This window comes from Triticum aestivum, chromosome 6D (assembly GCF_018294505.1).
Source record: "Triticum aestivum cultivar Chinese Spring chromosome 6D, IWGSC CS RefSeq v2.1, whole genome shotgun sequence".
NCBI lineage: Eukaryota > Viridiplantae > Streptophyta > Magnoliopsida > Poales > Poaceae > Triticum > Triticum aestivum.
Window position 1 is genome coordinate 354,204,530 of NC_057811.1, and position 8,131 is coordinate 354,212,660.

Below are 8,131 nucleotides of genomic sequence, written 5' to 3' on the forward strand. Positions count from 1 at the left end.
GCCGTGCTCCGCCGTCCTCCGGCCTCGCCTCCTCCTCTGCCATGGGTGGCCGCCGCCCCTTTCTCTCCTTCCTCCGGTGGCCGAGCCGGCGAGCCCGAGCTCGAGGAGCTCCTCAGATCTCGATCCACTCTGTGAGCGTTGACTTCTCGAACCCCGAAATATTTCGAAGTCTGTGAATCTTATGATATGTGCACATGTTCCTTGTTGCATAACTCCTTACATGTAGCTCCGATTTGCGCGTGTAATATGTCAAATTGTTCGTCTCGCGATGCTCTACATTTTGTTCAATTGCACCATGTTCATTAGAGGCCATCTTGATGCCCAAATCTCTGTCGGAAGAGGGCTAGTTGCTGTTATCTGCTGGTTCTTATCAGAACTTGGAGATTTGTCATTTTTGTATCATTTAATCTATGCATCTTATGAGCATGAGCTCTACATGTGTTTTGTTGTATGCCATGCCACCTTTCCAAGGGTGTATGCCATGTATTTTTGTGATCTCTGTGGTGACTAGCACAAGCATGCAAAGTAGGCTCCGTAATGTTTCTGATTTCAGGGACAGTGATTTCTCTAAGTCCTGGTCTGCTGTTATTTTGTTGCCATGTAAACTTGATGCTACAGAGAGATCCATGCATGTTTTGGAGATGTTCAGTAAGGATGTTTTGTAGTTATAGTTGCAATTGATCCATTCCTGCCCAGGTTTGCAATTATGGAGTATCATAGCATGACTCAATATTGCTCTACTTTTGCTATAAAATATTTCTGGCAGATTCTTAACATGATATGCAATTTTGCCAAGCTTATTGTAGTTGATCCATGCATGCTTTGTACTTTCTCTTGCCGTGGTTAGCTTCATAAACATGCCATCTTGCTGTAGGTGTGCTTGTATTGTCAGGCATTGCTCTGTGGTGAGTGCATCAAGCTCACAAAGAGGCTTACATATTATTATTTCTGCCATGCTCTGTTTTCTGCTGTCTGAAACCTGATAACGGAACTTTCTATGTTTACATGCTTGCCATCATATCTTCTGATCCTTTTTGACTTATGGTCATTAAGGGACTTTTGTCATATGAATTTAGTAGAAAACTTCCATGCCCTGTTTTGCTATGTTAAGTTCCTGTAGCATGTTGATTTCGTGCTCTGAACATTGCTACCTGATGCTGTTTTCTGCCATGTCCAGTTTTTCACAAAGTCTGTGATCCTGTTATCTTTTGTACTTTTGCCATGCTTGTTTGAGCTTGATATGTTGTGAACTAGCCGTAGCTCAGTGTTCATCTTTTGTCAAGCATCTCCTGTAGATTACTTTCATATGCTTTTTTGCTATGTTGGAGTGCTGTAGCATTGTTGCTTGTTGCACTTTAAGTGCTATCATGCTGTTAATCGCAGATTCGTGTCATTCTTGTTTTGCTTGCCATTTGCAAACCGTGCATCCGTTTCCGGTGATCTTTATATCGATTTCGACCGAAATCATCTCATCTTTCCAGTGGCATGCTTGGTTTGCCAAGTTACTGCCATGTTCATCATTTCTCTTCCGGAGCACGCATATGCATCGCATATCATATCTCGCATATCATACATGTTTTGCATCATGTTGCTTGTGCATTTCTCGTGATTGATTGTGGTTCCGTTGCTTGTGTTCTTGTCTTGGGTAGAGCCGGGAGACGAGTTCGTGAACGAGGAACCTGTTGAGTACGCTTACGAGGATCAAGCTCTCGACAACTCTGAGAACCTTGCAGGCAAGATGACCACCCCTCGAAATCATTTCTATCTTTGCTTTGCTAGTTGTTCGCTCTATTTCCATGCCGCGCTACCTATCACTTGCTATATCATGTCTCCCATTTTTCCATGTCAGCCTCTAACCATCCTTTCCTAGCAAACCGTTGTTTGGCTAAGTTACCGCTTTTGCTCAGCCCCTCTTATAGCGTTGCTAGTTGCAGGTGAAGTTGAAGTTTGTTCCATGTCGGAACATGGATATGTTGGGATATCACAATATCTCTTATTTAATTAATGCATCTATATATATTTGGTAAAGGGTGGAAGGCTCGGCCTTATGCCTGGTGTTTTGTTCCACTCTTGCCGCCCTAGTTACTGATATACCAGGATTATGTTCCTTGAGTTTGCGTTCCTTACGCGGTCGGGTGATTTATGGGACCCCCTTGACAGTTCACTTTGAATAAAACTCCTCCAGCAAGGCCCAACTTTGGTTTTACCATTTGCCGCCTAAGCCTTTTCCCCCGGGTTTTCGCGAGCCCGAGGGTCATCTTTATTTTAGCCCCCCCGGGCCAGTGCTCCTTCGAGTGTTGGTCCGAACCGAGCAGCCTGCGGGGCCACCTCGGGGAAACTTGAGGTCTGGTTTTACTCGTAGCTTGACTTATCCGGTGTGCCCTGAGAACGAGATATGTGCAGCTCCTATCGGGATTTGTCGGCACATTCAGGCGGCTTTGCTGGTCTTGTTTTACCATTGTCGAAATGTCTTGTAAACCGGGATTCCGAGACTGATCGGGTCTTTCCGGGAGAAGGTTTATCCTTCGTTGACCGTGAGAGCTTATGATGGGCTAAGTTGGGACACCCCTGCAGGGTATTATCTTTCGAAAGCCGTGCCCGCGGTTATGAGGCAGACGGGAATTTGTTAATGTCCGGTTGTAGAGAACTTGTCACTCGACCCAATTAAAATACATCAACTATGTCTGTAGCCGTGATGGTCTCTTCTCGGCGGAGTCCGGGAAGTGAACACGGTCTGAGTTATGTTTGACGTAAGTAGGAGTTCAGGATCACTTCTTGGTCATTGTTAGATGACGACCGCTCCGTTGCTTCTCTTCTCGCTCTCTTTTGCGTATGTTAGCCACCATATATGCTTATTGCTGCTGCAGCTCCACCTCATTACTCCATCCTTTCCACAAGCTTAAATAGTCTTGATCTCGCGGGTGTGAGATTGCTGAGTCCTCGTGACTCACAGATTCTACCAAAACAGTTGCAGGTGCTAGCGATGCCAGTGCAGATGATGGGGTCGATCTCAAGTGGGAGTTCGACGAGGAACGCGGTCGTTACTATGTGTCTTTTCCTGATGACCAGTAGTGGTGCCCAGTTGGGACGATCGGGGATCTAGCATTTGGGGTTGTCTTATTTTCATTTGGATTTTGACCGTAGACGGTCTATATGTTTGTATTTTGGATGATGTATGATTTATATTTATGTATTGTGTGAAGTGGCGATTGTAAGCCAACTCTTTATCCCATTCTTGTTCATTGCATGGGATTGTGTGAAGATGACCCTTCTTGCGACAAAACCACTATGCGGTTATGCCTCTAAGTCGTGCCTCGACACGTGGGAGATATAGCCGCATCGTGGGCGTTACAAGTGAAGACCTTGTTCTGATGAATCTCATAATCCATGGAGCATAAGGCTTCAACTCAAACGGTGACATTGCGACATTGGCCAGAGTCCTCATGAAGAAATCATGAAAGTTGACGGGGACGCCATGAATGATATTGAATAGCAGATTCTTCATGATGCCAACGACTTCTTCTTCATTCGAGTCGTGGCCCTTGATAGGACTCAATGTCTTCGTCAGAATGCGATAGACAGTCCGAGGCACATATAGCAATTCCTTCATGAGGAATTTTGTTCTTGGGGCCTGACCTGGCTTCAATGGCTTCATCAGCACTTGCATACAGTGGTCTGTAAGCTCAGGCTCTTGGTACATGCAACGAGCAGCTTCAAGGGGAGGACTGAGAGGCAAAGCACGAAGCAATTCAGTAGCTGGTGCCTTGTAGTGAGTGTTTTCAGTCATCCAGTCCAGCACCCATGAATTCACATCTTCAGAGTCTCCGGTGACGTGCAGCGTTGCATAGAATTGAAGAATGAGTTCTTCATTCCAATCACAGATGTCAGTGCAGAAATTTAACAGTCCAGCGTCATGAAGAACACTGAGGACTGGCACGAAGCACGGTAGAGATTCCATATCCACGTGAGGAATGTGCTCATGATCGAAGACTTTTTCTTTGTTGAACAGCACTGAGGAATAAAAATTTGCCTGGCTGGCAGTCCAGAAACGCCTCTTCCTAATGCGAGCAGAGTCATAGGGGTTGTAATCAGTGAAGAATACGTGCTCGCCGAAGAAATCATCAGTCTTGAATTTTTGCTTCCTTGAGAATGGATCCTTTGGCTTGGGTTGAGGAGTGTCAGTCAGTTGCATCACAACCTCAGGAATCGCAATCTCAGGTTCTTCAGGCTGAGGAATTTCTGGTTCCTCTTCAGTGGCAGTCTGTGTCTTCAATGATTCAGCAGCAGCAGTTTCTTTAGCACTAGTGGCTGTAATTTCTTCATGTACAGACGGAGTGGGGTGAGTTTCTTCAGAGCCCAATGGAACAGTATGTGCTGGGGACTGAGGGATTTGTTGCAATGGCATGAACAGAGGGGAGTTGGGATGCTGACTATCCCAAAAATCATCATTCATCAATGGAGTAGTACTCCCAATGTCCACGTCAGAATTTTGTTCATCCAATTCCTCAACGCCGGCCTCTTCAGCAGTGAACTGAGGCATAGGCGAGGAGACAATTGGTGTTGAAGGGATTGCATCCACTTCAATTTCTTCATCCATCTGCTCTGAGGAAGCAGCAGAGGGAATGTCTTCATCGGATTCACTTTGAATCACATAATCTTCATCAAAAGGAACAAGGTCCTTTGATGGCATGGTTGAGATAGGAACAACATCAATTGGGTTGTCAAATGAGCTAGTCAATGGCTTCATCTTCTTCGGGGCTGAAGAATCTGATGAAGTTGATGCCTTCCTTTTCTTCACAGCTGTACGCTCTGGAGCCTTGGTCTTCTTCACATCTGATGCAGATGGAAGGATTGGAGTTGGGGTAGGCGCAGGAAGAGCAGAGGAATTTGGTTGAATTTCTTCAGGCACAATTGATGCAGTTGCCCTGACTTCTTTATTTTCTTCAGGCGCACCACTAGTGGATGCCCTGGCAATTTCTTCAGCGGCTGGAATGCAGTCATCAGCCCTGGAACTCACATTTTCTTCAGCAGCCTGATTTTCATCAGCGGTGCTGGCGTGCTCTTCTGTTGGTTGAGCAGATGCTTCGGCTTGAGGAATTTCTGGTTGCGATGGAGCTGCAACCTTTGAAGTGAATTTCTCAGTCAGTTTTACAAACCTGACCTTGGCTCCTTGCCAATCAGCGTAGTAAGCATTGAAGTCATTGCTGAGGCCTTTGATTTCAGCCTAGATCTTCACTAGTTCTTCAGTTGTCATAGTGACAACGTTTTTCTTCAGGTAGCGCTCCTTCCTGTACTGAGCTTTCTTCAGCTGCCTGGCCTTCTCAAATTTCCATTTCTCTTCTACAATGAAGGCAGTCAAAACATGACTTTGACCGGGTGTGAGGTTCATCTCAGGCAAAGGTGTGTTGGGATCCTTGTGCCAGAGATCGATGAAGTCTAGGATCAGCTTCAGATCCAAAAGCAGTGGCACATTGTTTCCTTTGGCTCTAGCAGCCTTGACTTGTGTGTCTCTGATGATTTCGGCTAGTTCTTCATCATCAGCCTCATCATCATCAGAGGGCACGTGGAAGGCGACCTGCTTTTTGTGAGGACTTGGTCGAGGACCTCGTCCAGCAGCGGCCTTTTTCTTCAGCAGAGAGGGGCCAGCTGAGGAACTTGCAGAGGCTCCTGAGGCAATAGATATGCCAGTAGTCCTTTGGCACATGGCGAGATGCACTGGTGCAGAGGATCTGGTCGGAGCAGCTGAAGACTTTGGCGGAGGAGCTGAGGACTTTGGAGGAACAGGAGCAGTTTGAGGAGTTGGCCGTGAGGGCTTTGAGGAATCTGGCCGTGAGGGCATTGCTGAGGAACTTGGCCTTGAGGTCATTGAAGGTGAAGCACTTGGCTTATGCGCAGGCTTCTTTGCCATGGCCTTCTTCGGCTTGCTAGCAGAGGACTCTGCAGTGGCAGCAGCAGCGGCAGAGTCTTCGTTGAATTTCCTCACTGCTTCTCTGGCTTGTCTAGCCAACTTGGCCTGGCGCTTGGCCCATTCACCAGGATAATCCTCGCCGCGCTTGAGGCTAGGGGGATCTGCTTCTTGGCCAGGTGCCAATGGAGGTCTTGGGCATGGAGGATTGAGTGCGAATTTCTTCATGTACTTGGGAGTTACATACCTGTACTCCCTCCACTCTCTTTCCCATCTCCTCTCTATCCTCTCTATGCGCACCTTGCACTGATTTTTGTCCTCTTTTCCAAACTTGGCCTCATCAGGAGTGCAGTAATCCGCATATATGTCATCAGGAATTTCAAAAGCAGTGTTAATCTCAGGCCTCTTTCCTCCGTTTTGTGGCTTCTTTCCATCAGCCATTTTCTTCAGATGAGGAATTTGAACAATGGAATTCTCTGAAGAAGTATGCAACTTTTCTTCGAGGAACGCTGAAATGAGTTAAGTTGATGAGAACCTAGTGATTCAGCAGCGGACATGAGTACCTATGAACAGAGTATAGTTGCGAGGAATTTGGAGAGGTCATATGCGTTCTCAAAAGGTTTTGTAAAAAGAATAAGTTTGAGGAAATTGACCAGATGAGTCCTGAAGAATTTCACTAAGCGTTCTTTGTCTTAGGTTCCAGAGTTGTATAGATTGAGAATCCACACAATTGAGGAATCTTGAAGAAAAAAACATAGCTTAGAGAAATGAATCAAGAACAGATGACATGTGAGGTGTTTAGTGTGTGAAGATTTGAAGAAAAACACCTTTGAGGATTTTGTAGAAATCATTTGAATCAAGCAGGGCAGTAAAAGTAACTTTTAATTACCCTGGACGAAGAACACAACAAACTGGGAAGTGGAGATGTGAAGTTCGTGAGTGCAGATCTTCCACGCCCTAACTTGGCGGAGGAAGATAGCTACGGCGGCGGCGGAGTGAAGAAATCCGCGGCCGGCGCGAGTACAACGGCGGCGAGGTCGAGGCAGTGAAGCTCTTCCTCACCGGCGATGATGAAGTAGCGGCGGCGCTAGGGTTTGAGAAGCTCGAGCGGGAGTGAGATCGAGCGGAGTAAAGGAGAAGTAAGGAAGGGGAGGGGTATTTATAGCCACGGTGAAAAATTGTTCGCCCGAAGAAATTGGACGAACGTGCCCCTGACCCTTCTCATTCGCTTGACATGTGTCACCCACGTACTGAGAAGTGGAGATCGTGTGAGATTGTGGGTGAATAGATAAGTATTATCGTGGGATGCGTAACGATTTGAGCGACAAAACCGAAAATTTGGATAAGATAACACTACTAGGAAAAGGCCTGCTAGTGGCGCACCTGTTTTGGCTAGAATTTAATACTAATGGCGCACTCCCTGGTGCGCCATTAGTATATTCCAGGAGTGCGCCATTACTAACATTTTTTTCCAAAAAAAATTCAGAATTTTTTTTTCAATTTTTTTTCTTAATATCGGGTCACTATGGCTTAATCTTGAGTCAATATGCTTAATCTCAAGTCAAATCGCACTAAGTGGTCAAACTTCCCGGAAGGTCACCCATCCTCACACTACTCCAGCCCGAGCACGCTTAACTTCGCAGTTCTATCCAACCCCAGCGCCACCTCACTTAACAGGCACTTGTTGATATATCTATCATATCAATCCTATTAAACCTTGTTGATATCTAGGACTTTGTTCATGTTCATGAGTATGATGAAATTTTGAAAAATATTTCAAACTTCCCGGTCATATTACGTATCATTTTTTGAAAAAAAAATTACAAAAAAAAGTTTCAAACCAATTTTTTTTCTGTTACTAGTGGCGCACCTAGCAAATGGTGCGCCACTAGTAAGTTTGAATTTTTTTCATTTTTTCCCCTCTAGATCTTAAAAGCCCCGTAACTTTTTTCTGATAGGTTTTTGAGGATTTTGAAAATATTTAACGGGGTTCCCCCGGTTAAATTCGGATGTAACTTTTCGAGTAGATGATTTTTCATATAAAAAACTTTTTCATCCGAGTTCGTATGCAAAAGTTATGCCCATTTTACAAATTCCAGAGAGATTTTGCAAATAAAGTCGAAATTTATATTTGTAAATTTTCCCAACAAGTAGACCACATATCACATGGGAAACTTATTTTCTTTTATTTTTTTGACATTTCCATCATTTTCTTTTATTTTTTTT